General features: G+C 41.0%; 1 protein-coding gene across 3 annotated transcripts in view; it reads right to left on the reverse strand.

Annotated features, from left to right (window-relative positions):
• Positions 1–13,697, reverse strand: part of LOC134291549 (uncharacterized) — a 224,288-nt gene that overhangs the window by 110,864 nt on the left and 99,727 nt on the right. For all 3 annotated transcript variants that reach the window (XM_062859466.1, XM_062859465.1, XM_062859464.1), the window contains exon 3: positions 4,530–4,583. The gene's annotated coding sequence lies outside the window, so the exon portion shown is untranslated. The remainder of the gene's footprint in view (positions 1–4,529; positions 4,584–13,697) is intronic.

A 13,697-nucleotide genomic window follows, 5' to 3' on the forward strand; every position in this document is an offset into this window, starting at 1 on the left:
TTTGTCAATCTGGTATGAAATCGTCACGTTTCTTCACCGTCCCAAGTATGAACGTCAAAATATACCGGAAGGAATGTCTCCAGAAACTTAATCTGCCACTCATCTGAAAGCACAAATGTCCTACATTACTTTGACCGGATTTGGCATCCTGCCACTATGCGCGTGACACCTTTGACTGGTATGAAGAAAACAATGTTCAATTTGTGGAAAAGGCAATGAATCCTCTAAATTGCCCGCAAATAAGGCCCGTTGAGAAATAGTTAACTTTGATGAAAGGGAAACTACGGAAAAAGGATAGAGGAGCAGAGGACGCCACAAAATTGAAGAAAAACTGGGTCAACGTAAGCAAAACCATCGTCGGAACGGTTGTCCAAAACCTTATGAAGAACGCCAAGAAGAAAGTGCGAGAGGTGGCAAGATCCACGAAAAATTGAATATACAATCATGTCATGGGCTTTTCTGATGCTCCTTAAACAATGTAATTGAATTTAATTTACAAAATAAATAAAACATTTTCAAATACAGCAATTTTCTAGTGTACTCATAATTAACGATACAGTCCTTATTTTCGAACAACGAATATAATTGCTCAATACTGTTTCAAAAATTTAAGTGTCAAATTAAAAAAGGTATCATTGAAGGTTGAAAACCCCTCCCAGAGACAATTTCTGGCTACGGCACTGCCTGTGTGGACCATATTGTCACGCTCCGTATCACTCTGGAGCAAGTCGATGAATTCAAAGACTCTCTCTACCTGGTGTTCATTGATTACAAAAAAGCTTTCGACCGTCTCAATCACGGAAACGTGTGGGAAGCCCTCAGGCGCAAGGGTCTCCCTGAGAAAACCATCGGCCTCATTGAAGCACAGTACAGGGCATTTTCGTGCAGAGTACTGCACAACGGTGTTTTGTCCGATCCCATCCGGGTTGTTGCTGGAGTGAGGCAAGAATGTGTATACTATCACACCGCTACTGTTCCTCATCGTAATCGACGAGATCCTGGTAAGTGCGATTGACCGTGAACAAAATCGTGGATTGCTGGAACAGCCCATTACCACGGAGACCTAAATGACTTCGAACTGGCCGATGACGTTGCTCTTCTAGCTCAACGGCGCTCTGATATGCAGCGCAAGCTCGATGATCTTGCCAATCGCACCTCAGCGGCAGGTCTTACCATCAACGTCAACAAGACCAAATCGTTGTATGTAAACACGGTCAACCCTTTCAGCTTTACGATAGCTGGGCAATCAGTGGAGAATGTTGAAAGCTTCTAATATCTTGGTAGCCAAATGGCGACCGATGGCGGCACCTAGATCGACATAGGTGCACGGATCAAGAAGGCGAGGGCTGCTTTTGCGAGTTTAAGAAATGCATGGCAAAACAACCAGATTAGTCAAATTTTCAATTCGAACGTGAAATCTGTGCTGCTATACGCCAGTTAAACCTGGTATGTATCAGTAAAGAACACTCAACGGCTGCAGGTCTTCATCAATAGATGCCTGCTGTATATAATTCTGCATGGTGGCCTCACAATTGGGTCCCCAACGTGGAGCTCCATCGTCGATTTCATCAAAAGCCAATAGCGACAGAAATTCGGGAGCAAAAGTGGAGGTGGGTCGGCCACACACTACGCAAGGGCAGCAACGAAATCTTCAAGCAAGCGTTACCCAGCTGGACATCGCAGCAGAGGCAGATCCAGAGGCTTATGGCCTCAACAACGAAGTCAAGCAAGTCGACAGAAATTTGACCTGGCCACAGGTCAAGGCGATGGCTGACAATCGCCCAGGAGGGAGATCTTTCAATTTGGCCCTCTGCACCACCATGGGTGCTCAGGACTGCATGCGTGCCGTAAAAAGTTACTATAACACCCGCAGACTTCATGATGTAAACTCAAAGACAGTTTGGATGCCCTAACACATCCAAAAAATATATCTGCCGTATCTGCTATTTTTATGTTTTTGAGCATCAAACATATGAAAATACGTAAAAAACGTAACCCACGGAAAAGCGTTAGCGTAAATAGGCGTCAATGGGGTAATGTAAGTAGCATAATAGCTGAAATTGTTAAATGGTGTTCGCAAACACAAAAATTGCACAATCACAGCAAAATTCGACTGCCAGACTGTACCAACCAATTGGCATACCCGATTAGGTGAGCAATTCACCAATTCAAAACAATTGCCGATACTATTGACCGAGCGTGCGTAACAATAAACTCGCATAACCCAACACATGAATTTCGGTACAACAAGCATGGAGGAGCAAAACGATCGATCTCCCAAGCACGATCAAGTAGTTTAACGACGACGTAACGTACAACTCTACCGTGTCGTGAAAGGCCTCTTCTCAAATCTCAAAAAGCAAAACTCCAACAGAAAGAAGTGCCATGTAACGAATCCAAACAAATCATTTGTCGTGTTTGCCGCGGTCGTCGTGGACACTTGCGACTTGGCGGGCCCGCATTGCAATTGTACGCGATCATCATCTAATTCGCTTGCTTATTCACCTGTTTTCGTCCAAATCGTCCACGGTCCGTCCGATGATGGCGGCAGCGGCGATCATCATGAGGCTTCGCCTCGCCGTGTGAATTATTTATATAAACAAAGCTTACACTTTCGGACCTCTTCTGAGGTCTTCTCACACGCATATTAATTCGCCGGCAATTGGCATCGCACTCATCTGCGCGGCATTTCCGCGTCAATTGTTCCTTGCGAGCGCGCGGCTTGCGAATTTGCTTTTTCTGCTGGTTGGAATTTCGTCGTTCGCTCTCTTATTTTATGCTTATTAGCATCACTCTATCTACAGTTGGTTGAGGTACTTATTCGCTAGTAATCTCTTGGAGAGGGGCTACTGACTGCTTGCACCGATTGTACCCCGTTTGTGTACCGTGGAAATCATTAAGTGAAATAATTTCTCAATTTCACTTCTCTTTCTTTCTTCTGTTTTTGTCGGCAGCAGCGCGGCAACCAGCAGCCAGAAACAGCTCGTTATATTATAATTATTCGGCTAGATTTACGCCTATTTATAAAATTTACTTTCACGCGAGATGCAGAGACAGACACAGCCAGCATGGTTGGACGGTGCTGTCGATGACGACAACGACCCAACCAACGACGACATCGACGTCAACGAGGGAATATTTTTGCACCGAGATGTGGATAAAAGGCGCGAAAAATTGAGGAAGCGTCGAGAGCGAGCCCCTGATTACGTGTGTCATCTGATGCCAATTCTCGCCGTTTGCGGAAAATTTCACGATCAACTGTGAGGATTTGTACTCGGAGGCTAATTGGCGTTGTCTGACGTTGCTGATTCAATGTGTTGAAGGTAAATATGTTGATCTGCTCATTTATTAAAAAGTGAAACAATATTTTTTTTAAGAATGAGAAAATCTACTGATTAGATACCCAAGAGATGGTTCCTCGGGTTATGTGGGGATCGACCCATTAAAAACTCATTCTCTCTCTTCCTTACCTTCGCGGTACGCCAGTTTGGGAAGAGGGAACCGTACGCTCTATTGGTTAGCGTTTCACCATCTACCGTATTGAGTTGTCCGCTCTTGCCTGAAGCTTAAGTCCTGAAGAGTACTGCAGACTACTCGTTGGACTCAAGCTCCCGGATAGGAAGGGGGAACTTGCTATTGGTCCGCCTGCCATTTTCTCTGTAGTTCAAGTACGATTCGGGAAACTATGGAAGTAGCAGAATCTCACTTGTCCGCCCCGTACACATCTTTCAACAATGTTGTCCGGAGTGGTATCTCTACCGCATATCTACTGTATAGTCGACCTTTGCTCCACGAAGCGTGGGCATTCAAAGAGCACATGCTCCACGGGCTCATCGTAGTTTACGCATTCCGGGCATGCGGGGGAGCCTGCATGTCCGAGTCTGTGCAGATACCACCATGGGTGCTTTGGCCTGACAGAAATTGTGTCACTTAGACGATGTTCTGGCAATCCGCCACGCACCTCTTATGCCGTTTCGCTCAAAGCACTCTTCATCCTCTATTACCAATTGCTCTATTACCCTAATGCCCGCTAGCACACATACCACGTCCATTGAGACCGTGCGGTATGCTCTGACCACCCCAAAGCACATCAACCTGTAGGTACTCTAGAGTCGCTTCACGTTTCGACTGACCACTAGCGTCTTCGACCATGCAGCGGCGCCATACCGTAGTGGACAGGACACCAGATTCACGTCCGGTGAAAGTTTAAACTTCAATACACCTTCATACGCCGTGTTCCATAGTACTAGGCCCAAGATGGACCCCTGAGGTACCCCCGCGGTGATTTTGTAGTTCCTCTCGACTTCCTTGATGTCATAGATTTACCACCCTATTCTGGAAGTAGCTCTCCAGTATCCGGCATAAACTAACCGGGACTCCTAGGTGGTGTGCCCAGCAGACGCTATTGAATACATTCAAAATATAATGAAACAATATGGGAGGCTCAAAGTGCATGTTGTTGTTGACTTAATGGAGAATGAAATTCTTAATTGGATAAGTTATATCGTGTTTTGATTTGAAAAACTCACCTTTGAAACTCACAACTCTTGACACAAGAACAACTTTTTAACGAATACACGTACCTGTAAATAAAGAAGAAAACACATATATTAGTATGGTTTAAAATGTTCTTTTAGAAATAAATAATGTACTTTTTTTAATGCTGAAGATTTAGATCATAATAAAATAACTTGATAATTTTGTGGCCACAAAATCATCACGGTCGATAAATCAGTATAGATCATAATAAAGAAAAATACTAATGTATAATCGGGAGTACAGTAAGCGTTAACAAATCGCGCAAGTTCATAGATAGTAGTTTCCGATCATTTGAGTTTGCCTTCATCCTGTCTGTTATATAAAACACGGAATCATCTACCATAATTTATAGATCCGTTGACCATGGTCCAATAACTTATTATAGTAAATCCATTGACCATCTTGTGACCTTTGTGGACACGCAGAGTTAATCATGATATCTGAACAGCAGTAGTTGTTCCTTCCCTTTCCCCAACTGACTGCAAGGACGTAGCCGGCGCCCTGAGGTAAAAAAATGCAAAATTGTGAACAAATAGTGACCAAAAGATGGCGGAAAAAGCTTAGCAATGACCTTAGACATAAAAACCAATCTGATTAGGGAAATTCAAAAGTCATGATCTTCCATAGAAACAGTAGGAACACTTAGGGACACTTTTTGAAAACTAGAACATTCTTTAAAATTTTGAATTATTTTTCTTCTTCTCGTCACGTCTCAAAGCCTACTTCTTAGAGTAATATTCTATGAGCACTTCTACAGTGCTTCCTCTGCCAATGATTCTATTTCCAACAAAGTCAACTAAACGGCTCAACTAAACCAACAAAGTCAAGTGGATTACAAGCTATACGCTGGATTCGATTATCCGGAGTTACGTCCTTAATCTTCTCAAATATTTATCTAATAAATGGAATGATGTACAAAGTTGTAACTTTGACTGAGGACTTTTCAAAGTTGGTTTGACAAAATGTGTGGTAAGTTTTAGAACTCGGTCGGAGTCGAGTATGATCTGCGTTAGATTTGTATTGACAAGACTGTTATGGCATTATCTTGGTTAGTCTAGACAGACCAATATGAGAAAAGAAAAAACAACTATTGCACTCCTCAGTTTCTTCCGTTCATCTTATACGTATTTCTTTTCGTTTATGCAAATTTATCCTGTTACCAGATAGAGGGGAGTCTGCTTTACCTGTTACGAATAACTGGAAATACGCCTAGGAGAAACGAAAGAAAAGAAATAAACTCGCAGTGGCTTTTACGCCCTTTTCACATGTTGGTCTAGAATAAAACGAAAGAAAAGCTCTACGATGCAGCAGAAAAAGCAATCCAGAATGATTTCTAGATCTTCGTTCAAGATAGATACCCAAGTAACACACATGTTATATAAAAGTTACGACAGCGCAAGTTTTGGTTGTATAGAAGTTTATTTTACGTTATTTCAACACAATGTTAGAATTACGTAAAATAAGCTTATATACAACCAAAACTTGCGCTGTCGTAACTGTATTATAACATGTGTGTTGCTTGGGTAATGATTTAACCCTTAAGGAGTTCCTACTGAAATTACTTCAACAGTTTCTTCTGGTGTTCCTCCAGGAATTAATTCTGGGGAGTTTCTTCTTGGATTCGTCAAGAAGGATTTCCTTTTTTGAGAATTCCTCCAGTAGTTAAAAATTCTTCAAAAGTCCCTTGTTGGGGGGTGGACTTTCTTCGGCACGAATAGACAAAAATTGAAAGCAGCTTTGGTTGGAGCAGCTTCAATGCTGGAAATACATCATTTATTATAATACAAACTAATCAATTAACACTAAAAACTCCCTTACATTTTGCTATCTTTATTAGCACTACGTCCACCTCTTACCACAACAATTTACTTTCTGCTTCGGCACTGAACCGTGTTGCCAGTTTCACCAAACTCAAATCTTTCTCAACATCCCTTCTGTGATGTTTCTGTGATTCTGTGATTCCTCCAGAAGCTCCTTCGAGGATTCCCTAGAGATTTTTCTGTGATTTTCCACAGATTTTCCTAGCAGAACTAATCTTAAAGAAATTGCTTCCGGAATTCACTCCTTCTTTTAGGATTTCTTCAAGAGATTTCTGGAACTTGTCAAGGAGTATGTTCTGACATTTCTCATTTTGAAAATTCTGAGATGTATCCAGGAGTTCGTTTCGGGATTCTTCTAGGAATTCCTTCCGGGATTCTTCTAGGAATTCCTTCCGGGATTCTTCTAGGAATTGCTTTTTGAATTTCTCAAGAAGTTTCTTCTGAGATATCTTCAAGAGTTCTTCAGGAATTGAACCAGGAGTTGTTCTCTTACTGGGATTCCTCAAGGAACTCGTTCTAGAATTCCTTCGTGAATTTCTCCCATACTTTCTTCGAGGATTCCTTCTGGATTTTCTTCGGAGATTACATCAGTTTCTTGTGTTTCTCTGTTCTTGCATAAAGTTGAGCATAAGCATGAGCATGAGAAGACCGTACAATGCGTAGTTGCTACTCCGTTACTGACAAGAACAGTCAACATTGCACAGGGAATCAAAGGAATGGGCGTGGGTGTAGCTTTCCATCCTCAATTTGAAATTTTGAAGATTCAAACTTTATATTGTCAGTACCGGCGCCGGCCACGTCCTTACGATCATCGGGGAAGGGAAGGAATGTAAGTGTGACATCCGTTGCTACTAGAGACCGTGTGAACCTCGGCATCCCCACGGTTGTCACAGGAAGGAAGTTTGTTAGTGGGAGGGGATAGATAGTTACATAGATCTGGATTCACATGGGTAAGTGATGTGAGCTATGCAATACTTTATATGATTTAGTCTTCCGGCAGCTGGCTGTCAGAAGATTACTATAATTTTATTGTATGTTTGTGTATTGAATTTAATTATATACCGGGTATGGATAATGTTTAAACCACGCTTATGTCGGATCAACTCGTAATAACGCACATTCTAAGCTTATCGTTTCTCAGTTTAAAAATAAACTGTATGTAATTCCGTTCAGTGCCAATGCTAAAAAACCGAAACACGCGTTGTAGCTTTACGAGACAACTGCAGCTAAAAAGATGCCAACAAATACCTATCACTTAACGATCGTTGTTTATGAGTTTCACCTATGTTCTTGTATTACTCCTTTCTCGTGTTCCAGTGGGAATAAGATTGCATATAATTAAACCATTGTACATATTTATTATTTGCGAATACTCGCAACACGTAATGAAAATGTGAACAAAAATCATTTCAATTGTGCTAAAAAATGGAGTTTATCAAAAATTACAATATATCGTACGTGTTCGAAAAAACGCGAAATTATGGAACATGGTGCGAATAAATCGACGCGGACAACGTGGTCTACTTGTCACTGAATCGTACGGTAATCTTGACCTTTCGTCGATTTGATCTCTGATTGTCTGCTTGTAAATCTGAAATAGAAAATAGTATTAGATGTTCCTTATCAAGGAACGGTTGGTACGAGATGCCCCCATTTACTGATTTCAATAACACAAATAACGCAACGTGGCGCAGTAGGCCTGGCCGCTTTAATGCTTGTAATGCATCTCTGATGCACTGCAACCATTAATAATGACAAGAAAAATGATGAGAGTAGTCGATCCTATCATATTCCAGGATTCTTTCAATGAATGGCTGTGTGTGTATGTGTAGACTAGACTAGACTAGATTAGAAGGATAACGCGCAGGTACTCAAGACAGCATCCACAAAAAGTACGTCGGTTTCGCCTTTTAGCCTCTTTTTTATTCGTTCTCCTTTCCAACAGCTTGCGTGTCTAAAAATAGATTTCTGAGCTGCCGTCACCAATACAAACAAATTCTGGCTTTGTTAGTGGCAAAAATGCAGTTGTTTAAAACAATCCAGTATTTTATGTTGAAACAACCAAATCTCTGTTTGTTCTAACAAACTGTCAAAAATCTCGACAAATGAAAATATTTGTATTGTCAAACAAAGGAACAGTTCAGTTTAAATTAGAAATCAATTTGTCGCTATAGTAAACTGAAAATCGGTTGATTTGAACTAGAATTTAATTGTGTTTACAATTTACTTCTCTGCGTGACTAGACTGGCGCTTCAACTGACTAAGTCGTAGTACTAAACTTCTACCAAAAACTTTTCTTTTTCAAATTTGTTTGGTGTTCTTTATTTTAACCTAAACTTAATTTTGACACTTTTAGAACTTTGAATAGCTGACGAATCTATGGGAGCGGATTGGGAGCCTTGTACAATTTTCACTTGATTATTACAATTTATTTGCTAAACTCGATAGTTCTAAAACAGGTTCAGTCCGCTTTACCCGCTTCAAAAATGGCTTAATAGTTACAGACACAAAATAATGAAGGAAAGACTATTAGAGATGGTAAAAAAACCTTCACGAAGCTCGTGTCAAACGTTTGATGTAACAGTGTACAACCGATCCCTAGCTGGCCAGCATAAATTGTAACCCTACATGCAGACATTTTTACGTAACTTCAATCGTGAGGCACACCATCGAGATTACGTCCTCGATAAATGTCAAATGCCGATCACTCTCTCTCCCCATACGCTGCCAAATCGGTGCGTGCTCCATCTATGCATCTCCACTCTAGGTCCAGTGAACCTATTAATTTGAAAATTCTTCAACCGTGCACACATGGCATCATCGGAGGCATTTTCCTTCCATCATTAATTCCAGCATTCCTGGCACAATGATGATGGTGGGTGGCTGGTGGAGCGATGAAGTAGCTGGGCTCCATAACAAACCACTCCGACGACGACGACGACGGCGACCATGCTTGCTGCTGCACCGCCGACCGCAACGATTCAGACCGTGCCGGGCAAAAACCCATATCGGCCGCTCCGTTAAGGTTCCTCGAGCGCGCTGCTGTTGGGTATGATATGTGAGTGTCCAACGACCCGACCATAGCCACCTCCAAACTCTTGGTACCTCTAGGTACCTGCTGCTGCGGAGCTAAAATCTAATGAATAGGCTTTCGGTGGTGCACGCTGCTGGCTGTTCGTCTCGCCATTTGGAATCACGCAGAGACCGACGAAAGCCGCCGGTGGTGGCCGAGTGGTGTATTCAACCCGAACTCGAACCGGCGGTGATAGCAAAATGGAAACACAATTTGACGTTTTAGGGAAATCGTTAGTCTTCAGGATCTGCTGTTCTGACGTACTTATCTCCGCTGCGCTGTCTAAATCTTGAGTGCAAGTGTTCCATTTGTAGGTAAAGTGTTTGTTAAAATATAACTTTCATCTTTCGAAATTCTCTTACCGTCCATCAGGATGCTTGGCCGCAGAAGAAATCCCAGAAGAAATAGCGGAGGAAATTCCGGGAGGAATCCTAGAAGAATCCTGGGAGGAATTTCTGGAGCAATTGTAAGGAAATCCTTGGAAGCTACTATCTTTTCAAAAATCACCAGTGATATCCCAAGTGCAGCCCTAGAAGCCATTTTGAAGTAATCCATGAAGGAATCCCGTAAAATCACCGAGGGATTCAGAAAGAAAATAGCTGGTGGTGTCTGGAAGAATCCCGGAAGGAATTTCTAGAGGAATTCTGAAAAAAAAATCCTGCAGGAATCTCAGAAGAAAATCTGGGAAAATTCCGTGATAAACTCTGAGAGAAATCCTTACCGGAACACCGGGAAAATCCCCGAGTGAAATTCCTGGAATAATCCTGGAAAACTTCTTTGGAGGAATACCGGGAGGCATTTCGGGATGAATCTCGGGTTGCATCCCTGGAAGGGATTATTTACATTGGCGTAGCTAGATTTTTCTTTTACTCAATCTCCTTGATAAACACGAGAAAGAGCGAGATGAAACAGGGGGCCCTCTGAAAAATCTTTGAAGGAATCCCGGTAAGAACCCTTAAGGAGCTCCTTTAAGAGTTCCTTGGAGGATTCCGGAAGGAATCATCAAATAATCATTGGCGTAGCTAGCTTTCTGTTTTCTGTTTCTTACTTATTCCAGGAAAATGCTAGAATTTAAACATCACAATAGTTTGGATGACCCAGCCGATCTGATGATGTCCATTAAACATTCACAAGATTTACATATCATACATACATACAGGACATCCCAATAGATATGATACTGTCTTTTAAACTTTCAGAAGAGTTTTTTTTTATTCCTGTTCGGGTTTGTCACTACGACCAGTTTTTAGATCTATTGTGACATTACCCGTATCCTTAGTGTAGTGCATGTCGCATTATTCAATTGCCATTGAGGGGCAATAAAGTATCGATTTTGACACAGTTTCTGTTTTGTTTTTTTTAGAAAACAAAACAAGAGTACTGATATTGGCCATGCATCGGAAACCTAGCATCACCCTTGTTTTACTGCCAAATTCTCCCCAGTATGAAGTTTAGGACCCGGGTTTTAACATTAGCGGCAATATCATTTCAATAATGGAACATATGTGTTCAGTAATAAAGATTCTAGTATGTTCCTTGCGTACTAGCACTTTCCAGTCTACGAAGAGTTCTTCCTTCGGAAGGGAAGTAAAACGTGGGTCCCGAGATGAACTAGCCCAGGGCTAAAAATCTCGTTAATACAGATAAAAAAAAAAGTTAGTACATACATGGATCCCTAACCCAATTTGATTTCCTTTGCATTGAGTTTAGCCTCAGATGGTGAGGTTTTTAGCTATTGCAAAGTAAAGTTGGTAAACTCAGTTTTATTCAAAAACTGGAAGTCACCAAAACACCAGTAGTAAGGACTAAATACTATAATACCTTGAATTACCAGAACACATATTTCAAAATTGAAAAAAAGGACGACACTAAATTTCGGTATGGTAGATCTATCACCGCAACGCAACCCAAAAAGGCGATCAACCAACGCTACGGGCTCACAGTGGTCCAGATTTGAAAATACCTGGCAAAAATTGCCAAATCATAGTAGTCTGCTAGTTTTAGCCTATATGAGTGTATTGGAACATGAATTGGCGCTCAATTTCATTTTAAAGGCATTTTCATTTTTCGTCGATTTCTTCGAATAAAATCCGAACAAAATTGATGTTTTTCATACAATTTTACTATACACATATCATCATGGCGCTATTGTTTTGGCAGCTCTTGGCAGTTGCATTTTTCTTTAACCAATTCTGCATACATAAACGAGCATTTGAACGGAATCTCCCCGCGGGGAGTAGCGGGGAGCGGTTCGTAAGACACTTTGAAGTCGAACTGTAAGAATTTTTCGTATTAATGACGTGTATTGTCAATTTTGAAGCCAAAAGTGTTATTTTGATCTCTTACTCCATTGCAGATGTCTAATATACACAAGAACATACAAATAAACTTTTGAAAGCAATTGTATTACTTGTATCAATAGACTTTTGTAGTGCTTGAACTTGTTTGTGTTCTTTATCAAAAATTCATCACTTTTTTCCATCAGCTGTTACAAGATACAAATTCAATATTTCCATTTTTTTAAATGCCAGTTAGTGCTCTTGGTATTATGGATGAATGCTCAATATACTGTCTCCCATATAAGACATGTTCAAAAATTGAGTTTCTGCCAGCTTTTCTCAAAATTGGACCTATGTGGGGCTCCGTTAAAGATCGAGCATCTTTTAAGGCTCAAGCATTCGTCATCATTTTTCGGAAAATAAAAAGCAGTTTTCTCGCTGTAAATCAAAACAAGGATCATGAAAATATATTCACTGCATTATATTCCTCATGTGGAGTACAGTGAATATATTTTCATAGCAAAAACTTTTGTTTTGAACGAAAAAACTGCTTTCAAATGTTTAATGATGACGATGATTTCAATGACGAAAAGTTCAACGTTAAACCCCCTCAACCATTCATCCCTCAGCACGGGTTGCCTGACATTTTGGATTGGGGTTACCTGTTTGGTGGACTTCTACCCCCGGAACAGGTGGTCCGTAGTGCTATTCTAAGCCGGCAGCTACACGGGCATTCAGAAGAGTTACTGGACATGATAGTATACAAATCGTAGCTTTGTATGATAAAAGAAGTGACCGTTACACCCGTAGACTTTAGAATCTAAACTCAAGAACAGTTTGGATGACCTAGGACATCCCGTCTAACCTGATACTATCTTTTGAACTTTCAGAAGACTTACTGGACATCATGGATTACAAATAGTAGCTTTGTATAATGAAAAAGTGTAACGATATCGTGTAGATTTTAAGATCTAAATTCTAGAACAGTTTGGATGACCTGGGATATCTTGACTGTTCTGATACTGTCTTTTGAACTTTCAGAAGACTTACTGGACATGATAGAATACATATCGAAGCTTTGTTTAATGAAAGAAGTTCCGTTACATCCATAGACTTTAGAATCTACACTCAAGAACAGTTTGGATGAACTAGGACATCCTGACGGATCTGATACCGTCTTTTGAAGTTTCAGAAGACTTACTGGACATGACAAATTACAAATCGTAGCTTTGTATAATGAAAGAAGTTCCCGTTACACCCGTAGACTTTAGGATCTAAACTCAAGGATAGTTTGGATGACCTTCTTCTTTTCTTATTCTTTTTATTTATGTCAGTTGTCTAGTGTAAAGTTTCGTTCAGTCTGTACAGCTTCTGGCTAAAGACGATGCCCGCGTCTTTTTTATGGCTCTACGTCCCCACTGGGGCTTGGCCTGCCTCGCTTCAACTTAGTGTTCTTTGAGCACTTCCACAGTTATTAATTGAAGGGCTTTCTTTGCCTGCCATTGCATGAATTTGTACATTGTAAGGCAAGTACAATGATACACTATGCCCATGCTGTTGAGCACTGTAACCACAGAGATATGTAGAAAAAAAAACTGTATTACAGCACTTGAAAAAAATCCGGCTTCAAAGGGTTAAGGATTCTTCCAGGGATTCCTCCAAAGATTTTTCACATAATGCCTTTCTCGTTAATTGCAGGGATTCCTTCCGGTATCTGCTCAAATGTTTTCAGTCATTTTTTGCCGATTTCATCCAAGGATTTCTCAAGAAGGCTGCTAATTTTTCTCGGGTAACATCCTTACTGATACAATGCCTGCAGCTTAGTGCTCTATGAACACATCCACAGTTATTAACTGAGAACTTGCTTTCCCAATAGAATTTTGTATGTGCCCAAGGAAGTCAAGGAAATTCCATTACTAAATGTTCTTGGGGCCGACCAGGAATGCGACTCAGGATTCATCCTGGGATGGCTCCTGCGATTCCTCC

This window comes from Aedes albopictus, chromosome 3 (assembly GCF_035046485.1).
Source record: "Aedes albopictus strain Foshan chromosome 3, AalbF5, whole genome shotgun sequence".
NCBI lineage: Eukaryota > Metazoa > Arthropoda > Insecta > Diptera > Culicidae > Aedes > Aedes albopictus.